The sequence below is a fragment of the Pinus tabuliformis genome, chromosome 9 (assembly GCF_031772625.1).
Source record: "Pinus tabuliformis cultivar Carrire ecotype Pingquan chromosome 9, CPIR1, whole genome shotgun sequence".
Classification (NCBI taxonomy): Eukaryota; Viridiplantae; Streptophyta; class Pinopsida; order Pinales; family Pinaceae; genus Pinus; species Pinus tabuliformis.
The window spans coordinates 1,005,024,249-1,005,038,396 of NC_142307.1; positions in this window are offsets into that span (position 1 = coordinate 1,005,024,249).

Genomic DNA, 14,148 nt, shown 5'->3' on the forward strand with positions numbered 1-14,148 from the left:
CTTGGGGAGATGTTGGTGCACCTCATATGGCCACATTGTCCCTTCCAGGACTGACAATTGGCCTGCCAGTATGGCTCTTCTCGACCTCTGTCGTTCAAAGCACCGTGATTCCTGAGCAATCAAATCAGCAACCAGATGATACTAAAGTTACCCCCCAACCTTCTACTTCGTTTGTTTCTCCCTCTCCTTCTTCCTCTTCACTTGGTGAAGCTAGTAAAACTAAAAACCAAGTAACTGAGAAGAAGAAGAAAGGGAAGGAGAAGAAGAAGAAGGAGCCAACGGCAAAAAGGGGCAACCATACATCGTCTAGCGAAAATCCACACACTGCAGTGTCCAAATCTAAATCTCCATGTGTCATCTGCAAAGGGGACCACTATCATCGAGATTTTCCTTGCATCCCATGGATCTTAAGGGACTGTTCTCCCCGCTTGCACAATCTGGTGTCGTCAACTTCTGATGATCATGTTGAGAGTACACCGTCAACTAGTGAAAACGAAGTCAATGGACAGAAAGGAAGATCTAAATTTCCTTGCAAACTGTGTGAAGGCGATCATGCCCTCCACGTTGTCCCTTCCTGGATGAAGCTAAAAGAGTCTTGGATAACCGTCCTGCATCACCACAGTGACCTCCTCCTGGATACAAGAAACTCTTGCCGAGTCCATCGCTAGTTGAAAATCTGATTGACACACCTTTGTTGTTGATTGAAATACATATAATTGAAGATAAACCCTCTGAGTCCACATCGGACCAAAGTCAACAGGTCGAGACGGAAGTTGACCCCATCTTGTCTTCAGAGGATCCACCTTCAGATGATACCGTCACCAAAGAGAATGAGAATGACACCGTTCAAATTCTCTTCATAAACATAGACTCCGATGAACATGGGGGCAATCTACTCGTTCCTTTACCGCAGGAAGGAAGTTCGTCAGAGATTTATCGGGCCGTTTATTCTTTCCCACCTCCAAGCAACCTAGTTGTTTCCTTCAACTGGAATCTACTAGGCAGACCCCGTCTACCATCTAATGTACCATTCTGAATCATAGTACAAGCTTACAGAATGATCATGGTTGGTACTATCATAGAAGAAGGGGCTTCTGTGAGTATCCTTTCCTCAACTTCTTGGAAAGCACTTGGTTCGCCATCGCTTCTACCTGAGATTAGAAATCTAACGGGCTTTAACAAAGGAACCATTCGACCGTTAGGGATCCTTCCAAATTTTCCTATAACTTTGAGAAGGAAAACCGTTCATCTAAACGTGATGGTAGTCCAAGGACCTTTAGAGTACAATCTAATCCTTGGGCGTGACTACATTTATAGCATGGGAGCTATTGTTTCCTCACTCTTTCGAGTGATGTGTTTTCCACATGAAAGCAGAGTGGTCCAGCTCGTAGACCAGCTTTCATTCCTTGGTTCACACATAGCTAATAGTCAAATTCCATCCCTAACTGTTCTTTTTGTGCAAGGAATGTCTCATCAATCTCCAGTCCATCCACCTGATGAGTGTGAGTGATTTAGTGATTGTGACTGAAACCCAGGAGGCATGCACCCTGGTCTGCTTTGGCAGAAAAACTTTGGGTATATGGCAGGCTTCCACGAAGGATATATGACTAGTCTGACACACCCGCCCATTTAGGAAAATGGGATTAGACTAGAATAAGATTCCCTCGTCAAGGTTAGGTGATTGGAGCTAGAATCACCTTCGTCCATTTCAATGGACTAAGCCGAGGAAGTGTTTCTGTCTGCTGCGCGGATGGAACCATCTTGTGGATGCAAAAAAAATTGTATCGTAGCCTGGAAACTCTACTTCGTTATACCTGGGGGCATGCAAACCTTTTTGCATGCAAGTGAAAATCGACCATTTATTTTCTTAGTTTGTAGGTTCCTAACCTTTTAAAATCATAGGATTGGTCGTTCCTATCTTACATAATGAAAGGATCCGGAGCAAAGTTTCGAATGGGGCAAGCTCCCTAAAAAATGAACCTATCAATGAGACATCCTTATTATACGACTGGCACGAGAAGTTTTACACGAAGTTCAAGCTCGTTAAAAAATAAACCTAGCAATGAGCATATGTTCCACCAGAGTTTAAGCTCATTAAAAAATGAACCCACCTCCAGTAAATAACCATTGCGATCGCATTATTATCAGCCTTTGAGCCTTGGTCGTGTTTTTACCATCACCTCCACTCTTTTTTAGCCGATCATACCCCTCCATTTGATTGTTTACCCCTTTTGAGGAACAGCTACAGCGAGTGATCCTATTAGCCACCTTCTTTACACTACCGTGATTGAAAAAGTTCCAAACATTACCTGGAACTAGTTGCTATCCAAAAACATCACTCATTCCTCAAAAAACGAGTCTCCTTTAAGCTCTTTTCATCTGATTCATAAAATATGAAAAGATTGCCGAGCAATTGGCCTCTCCAGCTCGTTAAAGCAATCGGAAGTGCTATCCCTCCTCTAGATTTTAAACTTTTTGGACCTGAGGGATCATTACACAAAAAGATCGAGCATTTGTCTTGTTCGGCTCGTTAAAACTATCGAAAATTCATCCCTTTCGCATTGTTTTATACTCTTTCGGACTTAAGGGATTATATTACGAAAAAGGAACATTGGAGTTTCCTTTCCGTCTCTTTTCAGACTCTCTAAAATTGAAAAGAACTGAGTTATCCTTGTCGTTAAACTCGTTAAAACAATAGCGACAAACTTGTCCATGCAGACAAGAGCAAGTCTCACTGTCACTAGGCTCGTTAAAAAATAGCGACAGGTTTTCCCGAAGGGAAAATTATAGAACAAGCATATGTTATCCTCCTCAAGCTTGACAAAAATAAAGAGGTACTGGTCAGAAATCACTGGGGGAAAATTGGGAAGAAAACTTGAAGAAACTTTATTGGTAGCAGGTCGCTCTTGAACATGACACTTTCCCTCCATCACCATGATTGAGTCAGGTTGGGCTATTCCGTTCACCAATCATATTACCATTGGTCCACTGTACCATCCATTTTTGGGGTTAACGCTACAAATCCATTTCAGTGTCGCCGATATGTTCAAGAGAAGTCGCTCAAAGAATTCACCAACCCAGCTTGTGTCTCATCTGCTGCAATACCTTCACGCTTCATTCTTTCATGACCGCCACCCTGAACCTTGTATCATCAGATCGTTTTCACCTCCACAAAATCATTTGCTCTGTTCCGTGTCGTAGATGTGGGATTCATTAATGCCCTCCTACGATGGGTCACTTCTTTTCGAAATCAACTCATTATCCAAGAATTCAACCTAGGAACAACCCCTTCAGTACTTTGAAGCTTGCATGCCTCAATGGCAATTTTCTCACTTCCGGCGATAGGTTTACATTAATGGCCTTCGACCGAAAGATTTTGTGTGGTGTTCGACATTGACTCATGTATTCACACCACGTGAATTGTACTGCAGTACCTGGAGGGTCATTATCACTATCGGTGATTCCTCTCGCGCCAGTTAACAGCTTACATCATTGGTTGGTAATCAGGCGATGTCTTTCCATGTTCGACGCCAGAACATCTTTTCACATGGACCGACTTGTACTTCGGGCGAAGATTGAACGAGTTTTGAAGAACCCGGATCTAGTTTCATCCATTCGGGCTGCGATATATTCAGGAAAATAAAAACATCAAATGTACATCATTGCTGCACAAATAATCATCCAAACCAAAGGATGATGGCTCTACCAGAATCATCAATCTGCTACACAGACGGTTGTCTGTCCTATGTACATGAAAATGAATTTATAAAGCTGAGCATGGGAATGCCCGCCTCAGCTAGATCATGAAAATATTATGAAGATAATGTATTGTATTGTATCTTATTACAGGTCACCTTCCAGTTCGAAAAACCTCGGATCCTCATGATAAAGCATTTCACCCGACATCAAAAAGATTTACGACCTCATGCTTTAGGGGGCAACTGTTATAGACATATTTGGGCACTGCAAACCCAAACACATATGTCCATAAAACCAAGGGCTTACAAGTCCCTAAAAGTGTTGTTTCATACCCTAAAGGAGCAAGGTTAGCTGATTACATCATCTCCCAGAAGTTCTCCATGAAAAACTACTCAGAACTGGTCAAAATTGGACCATACAGACTGCTCAGTGCTAAGGGTGCGATGCATCTCACCTGCCACATGCAAAAAGTGTGATGCATACTAGAAAGCCCTTCTATAGGGTGCAATGAGCGAGAGCAGACAAATGGCAGAAATAGTTTGTTAGGTGGAAACCTAGAGAATCTTCTAGAAGCTGCTCATTCGACACTTGCCTCTCTGAATTCGCCCAGGGATGAGTAAGAGATCATGAAATCTCCAAGTGGAACCAAGAACTATCAGAGAGATGACATTAATCAAAATCCCAGAAGCTGACTCACCCCCTGCAAACATATATATATGGATCCCTCATCCTAGAGATCCAAAGGCTGGAATTTTGTATTTTGTAAGGAAGTGTTGTTGGTTTCTCTATGAAACATTGTATTGTTGGGTGATCTAAGCTTTTCATGAGGTGAAGATGGCTTTCATGCTGGGAGGATGGCGTTGGGTCAAACCAATGGGTTGTAATCCTCTCTTCTACTACTTCTATCAATAAAGCTATTTGAGTTTTCCTCCATATTCTTGTGTATCTCTGAATCTTGTATTGATATATGCATTTGTATGGTTAATATACATCTGATCCTATATTGTTTATGGTTATAGATCTCTATGCTTTGATGGTATTATGTTGCTTTGACTCTAAAGGTGCTCTTTGAAGCGGGACAAGTAAGGAAAAAGTGGTGGAGTTCTCTCAAAGGGGAAAGGAAACAAGCAAGGAGCCAAGTGAAGACTGAGGTTGGTACTCTCTGCTTCTTTCTCATCTATCTCTTATAAAGGAAAACACGAGTGACTTTAGTTTTTTTGTTTCTAAGATAGCTACCTGTCTTAGTGGGACTAGCAGCTCTGAATGGACACTAGTTTTCCTGATAACACTTAGTTGCCTTGTGTTACTTACATCATTCTTTTGAGTTGAATTTTTCCCCCTTCCAGCTATATGTCCTCTTCCTCTAGCAAAACCATGACCTCTACCTAAATTATGCTTCCTTGTGATCTTCTCTTCTGCCTTCAAGGTAAAATGATATGCTCCTTCCATCATCCTGGGAGAAATAATTCTAATTTTATCTTGAATCTCCAGCTTCAAACCATTGATGTACCTTGTTTTTTTCTCTAGTGTGTCTTCTACATAACCTGCCCCCAAATTCACCTTTTAAAACTCTTTGGTATACTCTTTAACTGTCAGCAACCTTTGTTTGAGGTTATGCACTTATCTGTAGAGGGATAGATGATAATCCTTAGGCATACATTTCCATTTCATATTTGCTACCATCCAGTCCTAATTATTTATCAAGGGTTTCCCTTGTATTGTCCTTTCAGCCTACACATTGTCACACCACAATGCAGCATGGCCTTTCAACCTAGTAATAGAAAATTTTACCCACTTTTCTTCTTCAATCTCCTCATACTCAAAATACTTATCTAGTTCACTAATCCAAACCATCAAATTCTTTGCTACCAAGCTGCCATCATAGGTAGATAATTCTTGGTCTTGAACTTAAGCTTAATATTGACTTCAACAATTTAACATTTGGAGCTTCATCCACGGGTGTTTTTCTTTCTACTCCAGCTTCCTCCTCCGATCCGTTGTCATCTCCAACCTCAAGGTATCGCTTCCTATTTGTCTCCATGGCCTCTAAACGAGCTTGCATCCTCTGTATCTCTTATTGGAGTTCTGGATTAGATATGGGTCTCCCTCCTAGACCTTGTGCTCTCCTTGCTCACATAGCCATCTCCCTATATCGTAGACAACAACACCATTGCCAAACATGGCTCTCCCTCAAACGTGGTTATACCTGAGATGGGGATCTACCTCAAACGGGGCTTTGATACCAAAAATTGGAGGCAATGGGCAAGTTGAAAGGCAATCTGGACTCCAAAACACAATGCAGAAAAATTCTGGTTGTAGGCACTATGAAATAATTTTGTAGTGCTTGTTTCAAAACTTGTAGGTGCTGCAAAATATTTTTGTAGTGCTTCAAAAAAAAATTGTTTTTGTACTTTTGGGAAGGTGAAGTGACTCACCCCTATGCAACTCGACTCTCCACAATATTCACGCGTCTTCCAAGCTCAGGGAATGATCTCCTCCCACCTCTCCTTATCATGTTTACACTCTCGCTCGCCAATGATTCACATTCTAATTGAAAATGGTGTGTCACTGCCTGTAAAATAGGGGCGCTACGAAATGTTCTAAGGTCACAGTAAAAGGGACATGCATAAACAAGCACTTCTCAAAAATTGAATGTTAACAAACATATAACATTACAGAGATGGTCACACGAATTCTAAAATGTAAATAAAATGCACACACACACAGTTTGAGTGGAACCCAAAGAACAAAAAACACAGATTGATAAATAAATATGTTATTGCACAACTTTATTTTCGTTCATTTGAGCCTACATACTTGGAGGCATGAGAAGAGCAACCCTCCTCCCCAACCAATGCCTCTTTTTATTCATAAACTTGGAAAATGGTTTGTTTCATCTTCTCTCAAAATGAGGGAAGTAGAAAATATAACCATGGTGAACTAATTATTACAATGGAAATAACTCTTAATTCCTAGACTCTTCGACTTACTCCCAATCCTACACTTGCATTAAATATTCAGAGTGCTAACAAAACAACATAATCAATTTGTCAGCTCAACATGTGGCCACTCCACCACATTGTCAAGCGATGATCCCTTTCTTCATCACGAGCTTGGTCTAATCTGCATCAAAAATATTTTAAACAGGCGGTTGTTGTTGATTTCGAGTGTAGAACAACAAGTAGGTTAATATTACAGCTACAACTTGAAAACATTCACATGTGTGAGGTGTGTCTCACATGTTATTTTGATAACATATGGATCGATGTAATATTTCAACCCTAACCTCCATTTTATATGGTTTCCATAGTTGTGAATAGTTATAAAGTTTCAATAAATAGCTATATGCTCTTCATATTGATTCAAACATGTTATGATGTTCTCAAGTAAATATTTATAGGTTTTAATAATTGAATTTGCATTATTCACTTGCCTTATACATTTTGAACATTTTATTTTATGGCTAGTAATCACAATAAAAAAATTTAATTTATAACCTAACCCTAAATTATGGAATACATCTTTACAGACGCCACAGAGGCTAGGGTTTCCACCGTCCACGACTCACAGGCTAAGGACTAGCTTGGCAGTGGTGCGGGTGCAGAATATTTCGGTTTTGGTCTTTAGTTTTTTACTCTGCGCAGAGGCGAGGTGGTTACCCTTGCCGCCTCTGCCCCCGGTCTCGCCTCTACTTTGTTTGGTGCTTTTCCTTTGCAGCAACAGTTGGTGTTGTTTTGGTCGCTCGCGGGCTTATCCATTTGGAGCGTTGAAGGAACAGGGTGTGGAGGTTTGACTCTGTATTGTTTCGTGTAGCATCAAATGGCTGGTTTTGCTGTAGTTTTCTGCTAGCTGTTGTGGATGTTTGGGGCAGTTGTTCTACCTCTGGATTAGTCTGCTTCTGGAGGAGAGTTTTGAGGGGGTGGGGAAGGAGTGGCTACCCTGGCTGCTCTCATCCTCATTTCATGCCTCCCCTTCTTGTCTGGGCAGCCTGATCTAGAGCCTACTGTTCTCTTTTTCCCTCCACAGGAGCTTTTAACCACATGTGGTGCATTGGTGCCGGATCTTCTTCTCGGTGCTGCACCTCTGCTCTTTTTTACTATTTTTTTTGTAATAGGTATGGGTATCCTCTACAGGTCTGTTTTCAAGGGCACAATATTGGCCTTTTGGGGTAAATTTTTTGGGCACTATTGATGCATATTTGCTGAGGTTTACATACCTTTTTTTGTTGCCCTGTCTTAGGGCTTTTATGGATACTTCATTTGGAGTATTGTTCTGTAAGTGGCTCTGTCCACATTTCTGCATATGCTTCAAGCATCTACAATATGTAATCTTCTGATTAATGAAAATTACCAATTTTCTCCAAAAAAGAAAAATGGAATACATCTTTACATGGGTAAATTTCATTTCATTAATGTCTAAAACTTAAAAATAAATTCTCACCCTAACACGAATAAACTTATTAATAAAGGGTTCATAGTTTATAATCAAATTAAAAGAAGGCCTTTAAGATCCAAAATCAATATATGAGAATTAATATTAATGGATGACTAGTGATTATACTGGACTAAAAATGATTTTACAAATTTCCTTTCTTTTTGCTTTACTTTATGGTAAATATGGGTTAGAGTTATGGAAGCCTTTAAACTTTATGAAATTCTCATCAATAATATTTTATTAATGAAATGTTTGCAAAATTAATAATTTTAACCAAATGTAAAAATATGGAGAAAAAAAAAATTGAGAATTTTTCTTATGAAGTGATTCCTTTGAATTTTGATATAGTGTAGGAAATGAGGATTTTAATTCTTAATTATAGGGGAGGAATTAATTCTCACAAGTTACTTGTGTTTACCTTTGTAAATATGCGTTATAATATGAATTATAAAATATACATATATGAAGAAGCCAACACTTTGTTAAAAAGATTAAAATGAGAATCATTTCATTTATATCTTGTAATTATTTACTTTTCCTTCTTTTTTTTTTGACAATTTTCCCATTTTTTGTGGAGTTCTTAGTTATAGTAATAATTTCTTAATTATGTTTAGTTACATATGCTAGTTAGCGATATTAATCTTTTAATTGTTTATGTTTTTTATATATATGATTAAATAAATTAAAACCATAGATTTGTGACATTTCTTAAATGATGTCACTTGTGTCATTATCTCCATTTAAATTTGTTCTAATCTATTTCATTGATTCGATTTTTCGTATGACTAGAGGTAAGCTGTAAGGAGTTGAATATGATTATCAGAATTTGAACTAGGTCGGTAGAAAGAGGAAAAGTCTTGTGATAGAGAAAGAAGCCCATTTTTTTAAGGATGGTCAGATTTGGGAACAACACTCTTCCTTTATGCTTGTTATCCGATGTTCTTCCATTTGGATGAGTTGCATCTTTCCTTGAGGATGATGTTTAGAATGATGTTCAAAATGAGACTCCTTCTCTAATATGAGAAGTGATCAATTATCTTCTTCATGCTGCAACTTGATTGTCTTCATTTCTATATGCTTCTTTGATGCTAGCTTTCATAATTTTAGTTGAAGTATGCATTTTGTTAAGCTATAAAGATTATTTCACATAGTGAGGAACCTTCATAATCACTATCAAGGATCCTTGTGATCCTCTCTAATTAGTAGATTGCTTCTAAGATGATGTGAATTATTGATGGAATGCGGTATGGCCCAAAAATCTTCTATCTTCTTTTATCTTTGCTTGATGACTTCGACTGGAGATATACAACTTGATGATGTAGACTTTAATTCTTCCAATGCTTCATGCTTCTTCTATGACACCATGCTTCAAAAACAAACTTCTTCTACAAATCTAATTATACATGCTACTCTAACTACCATCTTCTAATGAAAAATTAAAACAAAAGAATACCTAATATAGTAGGAGTCCTTCAATATTATAGATCTTTGGTGTCTTCATTCTTCGACGTCTCGGGTTCTTCATTTTCTTGAGTCGTATGTGCTCCACCTCTTTCCTTCCTCTTGTTGTTCTTCTTGTTTTGTGATTCTTTGGGACAATCTCCCTTAAAATTTCCATATCCACTCCATCCAAAGCATTGTACTTTGGACATATCTAGATTTATTCTTGGTTGATTGAAGTTCCTTTGACGAGGCTCAAACTTTCCAAACTTCCCTTTCTTCTTCTTTTCTTTAGCAGCAAAATCTTGTGACCTTTCATTTGGTTCACTGTCATATTTTTCCTTTATTCTTGTTTCTTCAATCATACACAAAGACCATATCTCATCAAAGTTTGAAGTGTCCTTCCTTGAGTAAATGCTCGTCACAAAATTACTATGATTTGGAAGTAATGCATTGGGTATGCACATTATCTATTCAAAATCAGTCACAATTTCTCCAAGTCCTTGTAATTGATCCCTTAATTGTGAGACCATAAAGAGATATGAGGTAAAATATTCATCCTTTGACAACCTTATCTTGTAAAACTTTTTCCTTAGAGATTTGTTCTGACCTGTAGTGCTTACAGAATATAATTTCACCAACTTATCATACATTGCTTTAGATGTGCCCAAATTTGCCACAAAAGGAATGAGATGATCCTTAATGGATTCAATGAGGATCCTTTGAGCTCTCACTTCTCCTTTCATATAATTGCCCCATTCTTGAGACTTATCTTTCTTTGGTTCTGCAACTTTGCCTTGAACATGGCCCATACTTCATTTTCCACAAGTATCAAATCTATTGTTTTCTTCCATGCTTGAAAGTTTGTTGAACCATCAAGATTATTGCCTTCCTTACAAAATGAAGTCATTTGATTTGAATATTGAGCCATAAAGAATATGAGAGTGTATTCAAGTACCTTGATGTTCCCAAGACTTTCAAGAGACTTCAAAGATGTCCTAAATTGATGACTTCTTGGATGCCTCTAACAATGGTGTCTTCAAGTTGCTTCAAAGAGTGTAGATGATGTTCCTAGGATTCTTTATCCTTCCTTGTATGATGTTTACTTTAAATATGTTTTTCAAATAACCTTTCTTCGAAATAAAAAGCCTTCAATGGAGGAGTAGTAGCTTGCATTCAAGATAATCCTTTTGAGTACTCTTTCTTGTAGCCTTCCTTTTATCCTTCACTTATACCCTTCCTTACATACTTCCCTAGTGTCTTTCCTTGTGTCCTTCCTACAAATGATTTCCTTCAAGGTATCTTTGATGAAATTCTTATCCTTGTGCCAACAAGAGTGATCTTCAAATTTCCTTCTTCTTCACCTTAGCTTTGAAACCGTGTTGAGAAATTGATAGGGACAATAGTTAAGATGATTTATCTTTACTTGATAATTCCTTATGAATTTATGTTGGCTTCTTATTACTTTATTATGTTATGTTTGCCAAATAAGTACCAAAACAATAAACTATGAAGATCACAAATAGACAATGAACATAAGATATAGGCTCCAAGCCAGGGAAAAACCCCTCCAAGGGGAAAACCCAGAAAATTCTTCTCTTCTTATAGAATCAGATCAAATGAGGAATCCAAGACCCAAACAACAAAACCCAAGTCATCCCTCCTCCCAAGCTCTTCCAGCAAGACAAAGTTAACTCAAGTCAAAACATTCAAAATAACTTCCAGATTCAAAATTTTGGCCCCCATCTTTAGAATTTGCATCCCAGATTCAGAACTTTGGACCTACAAATTCGGCCTTTGTAGCAACTTCAAAATTTCACATGTGTGAGAGACTTAGTGTAGAAACTTTGATTTTCTTACTTCATTCTTTCTCTTTCTTCCCAACTTCTTCATCTCTTGAATTTCAAACTTGCTTGGATGGTGATTCAAATGAGGTCAAGCTCTCTCTATTTATACACATCCAGGAGGTTGAACTACCCCTTTCCAGGCCGACTTGGTCTACAAAACTTACATTTTTTACTCAAATAAATTTCTTTTTCCATTTTCTCTTCAAATTCAAAATGGGACTTGACTCAAGGACAATATTTTGACTTATGACAAATATTTTTTTGACTCAATAAACCCTGGAAGCATGAAGAACATGCTTGACCTAGATGACTAAATAATTTGATCATGTAACCCATGCTTGAAAAATAATATTTTTTTCTTCTTTTGATGTTTACATGAAATATACAATAATATAAGTACAATAGAAATTATGAAGACCAAACCTAGTTACATTTTCTAACACATAGTCGCACAAAAGTGATTATTATTTAAAGTGCCACATGGTCTCCAAAGCGTGTGAGAAATGTAATGATAAATTGATAAGTGCAAATGGTGATGTAGTTACAATGAAATTATTCATACAATAGAAAATTCATCTTTCAGTGTGATGATGAAAAGGTTAGTGTCAAAAAAGTATTGGAAGTTACACCCAAAAATAATTAAATTGATGTTAATATAACTTTGAATTCTTCCCTTTTCAATCTAGTTTTGTTGAATCAAAAAAGAAAGAAAAAATTATTGATATTTTTTTTGTTGTCCAACTGTATACAGACTAACACAACCCAAGTAATTCTCTAACCCCTATGAGTATCAATTTCTATATTTCTCAAAAATGACTCGTTTTGTAATTGTACTTTATGAATTATACGTAACAAGACTCCATTAATATTGAATATAATTCATAGTTTATTTTAAACATCGATTGTATTTACAAGAGAAATGCAACACACAATCTTATAATTATTGTTATTTGTACATAACAAAATTACCAAGTAAATTTAGTCTAAATATAGTATGGAATTTTTGGAAAACAACATTATCAGATACATATCATTCATGTTTTATTTGAGGCAATATCCAATTACTGAAATAAATACAAATTATCACCCTCATTATGGTATTAAAAATATTAAAATAATATTATGTTCGTAATAGGAGTATTGACACACTTCAAGGATAAAAAAAAGAGTATTCTATTAACAAATAAACAAATGATAAAAAAAAGAGTATTCTATTAACAAATAAACAAATTACAAACATTTACTTGCCATGAAGAAAAGTGGTTATGGATGTTTTTGAACAATGCTCCATAGGATTTAGGAATCAATACTACACTTGGGTACAAATCCTGGCCCTAAATCGTTGTTAATGATGTCGGAACAACATAAAAAATAAATATATTTCAACATCAGTTTAGTGTCATTGGTATTCTAACATCAATTTAGAGGTGTCAATTTATATTGTATGCCATGTGGTAACGTCATCATGACATCAATTTCTCTTTGTTACTATGAGAATTTTGATGTTTCACTAACATCCTAGTTGGTATAGTAAGGATGTTGGTTAATTATTCGTGGACCAATGCTCAATCGACAATCTTGTTAGGTCATTGAGGCCAAGGATGAATGTGGTGCTTAAAGGCTTTGATTCAATGCTAGTTGCACTATGTGACATTGTTGTGGATCCATTAATCGGAGTTGTGCATAGTGTGTTGGTCAATATTGGATGAATGTGGTGCTTAAAGGCTTTGATTTAATGCTAGTAGCACTATGTGACATTGTTGTGGATTCACTTATCGCAGTTGTGCATAGTGTGTTGGTCAATACTGGACAGAATGATTTGTTGGAGAGTGCAATGTTAATTATGTGAAGAAAGTAAATAAGGGGAAAAGTGATACAACAATTAATGTTTAAAAAGGAAAGTTGTTTATAGTAACAAGTCTAGCTTGGCATTTCAAGCAATTTATGTGGAGGCTAAATTTTCAAAATCAACAGCTAGATATGATTCCATTTCCAAACATGTGTAAGTCGGAAAGAAGTCAAAGGTCCTCATTACATCTTCAAGTAAAGTGATAGAAGTTCATCCTCAGAAGATAAAATGGTGCATTATGAGAGTTTTACTAGAGATGGTTAGAACAATAGTTCTATATGTAAAGCATGTTCATATTAAGGGACAATATATACAAGGGTACCACATAGACACAATTACAACCCAAAATTGGTTTGTAAAATATCGAATCACATATTTGTAGGATCTTTGAATTAAGAAAATAAATAATTCTCCATGGAAAGGAAGTTACATTTTCATAATTAAAAAAGTGAAGAAGAAAGTTTCATACGAAATGCTTTGGATCTCCCTTAATGCATAGTGTTTTGGAGTCTTTCATGCTTCTCCCAAAACTCTACTATGATATTGGGAAATGACTTGCAAAATATTTTGAAAGATTTGATCATTTGAAAGGTTTATTTTTTACCTATGGAGACGATCTTAAGAGGCTCCCCTTTGAAATTTTGTTCATGATAATCATGGAGCACATTCTTGCAAATAAGTAGTACATGTGCTAAGACTCACACATGCATGTAAGTTGATTAGATTTATGATTCTGAAATGAATAAGACAAAATTTCCTAATTGTCCAATGATTAAAAGGGTGGGTGTTTTAACAAGTCACTTGGAATAATCCTTGCAAAGGGAATAACTACTATTGCATAAGGGAAGTAATGGGATCTGTCATACATTATGTTAAATG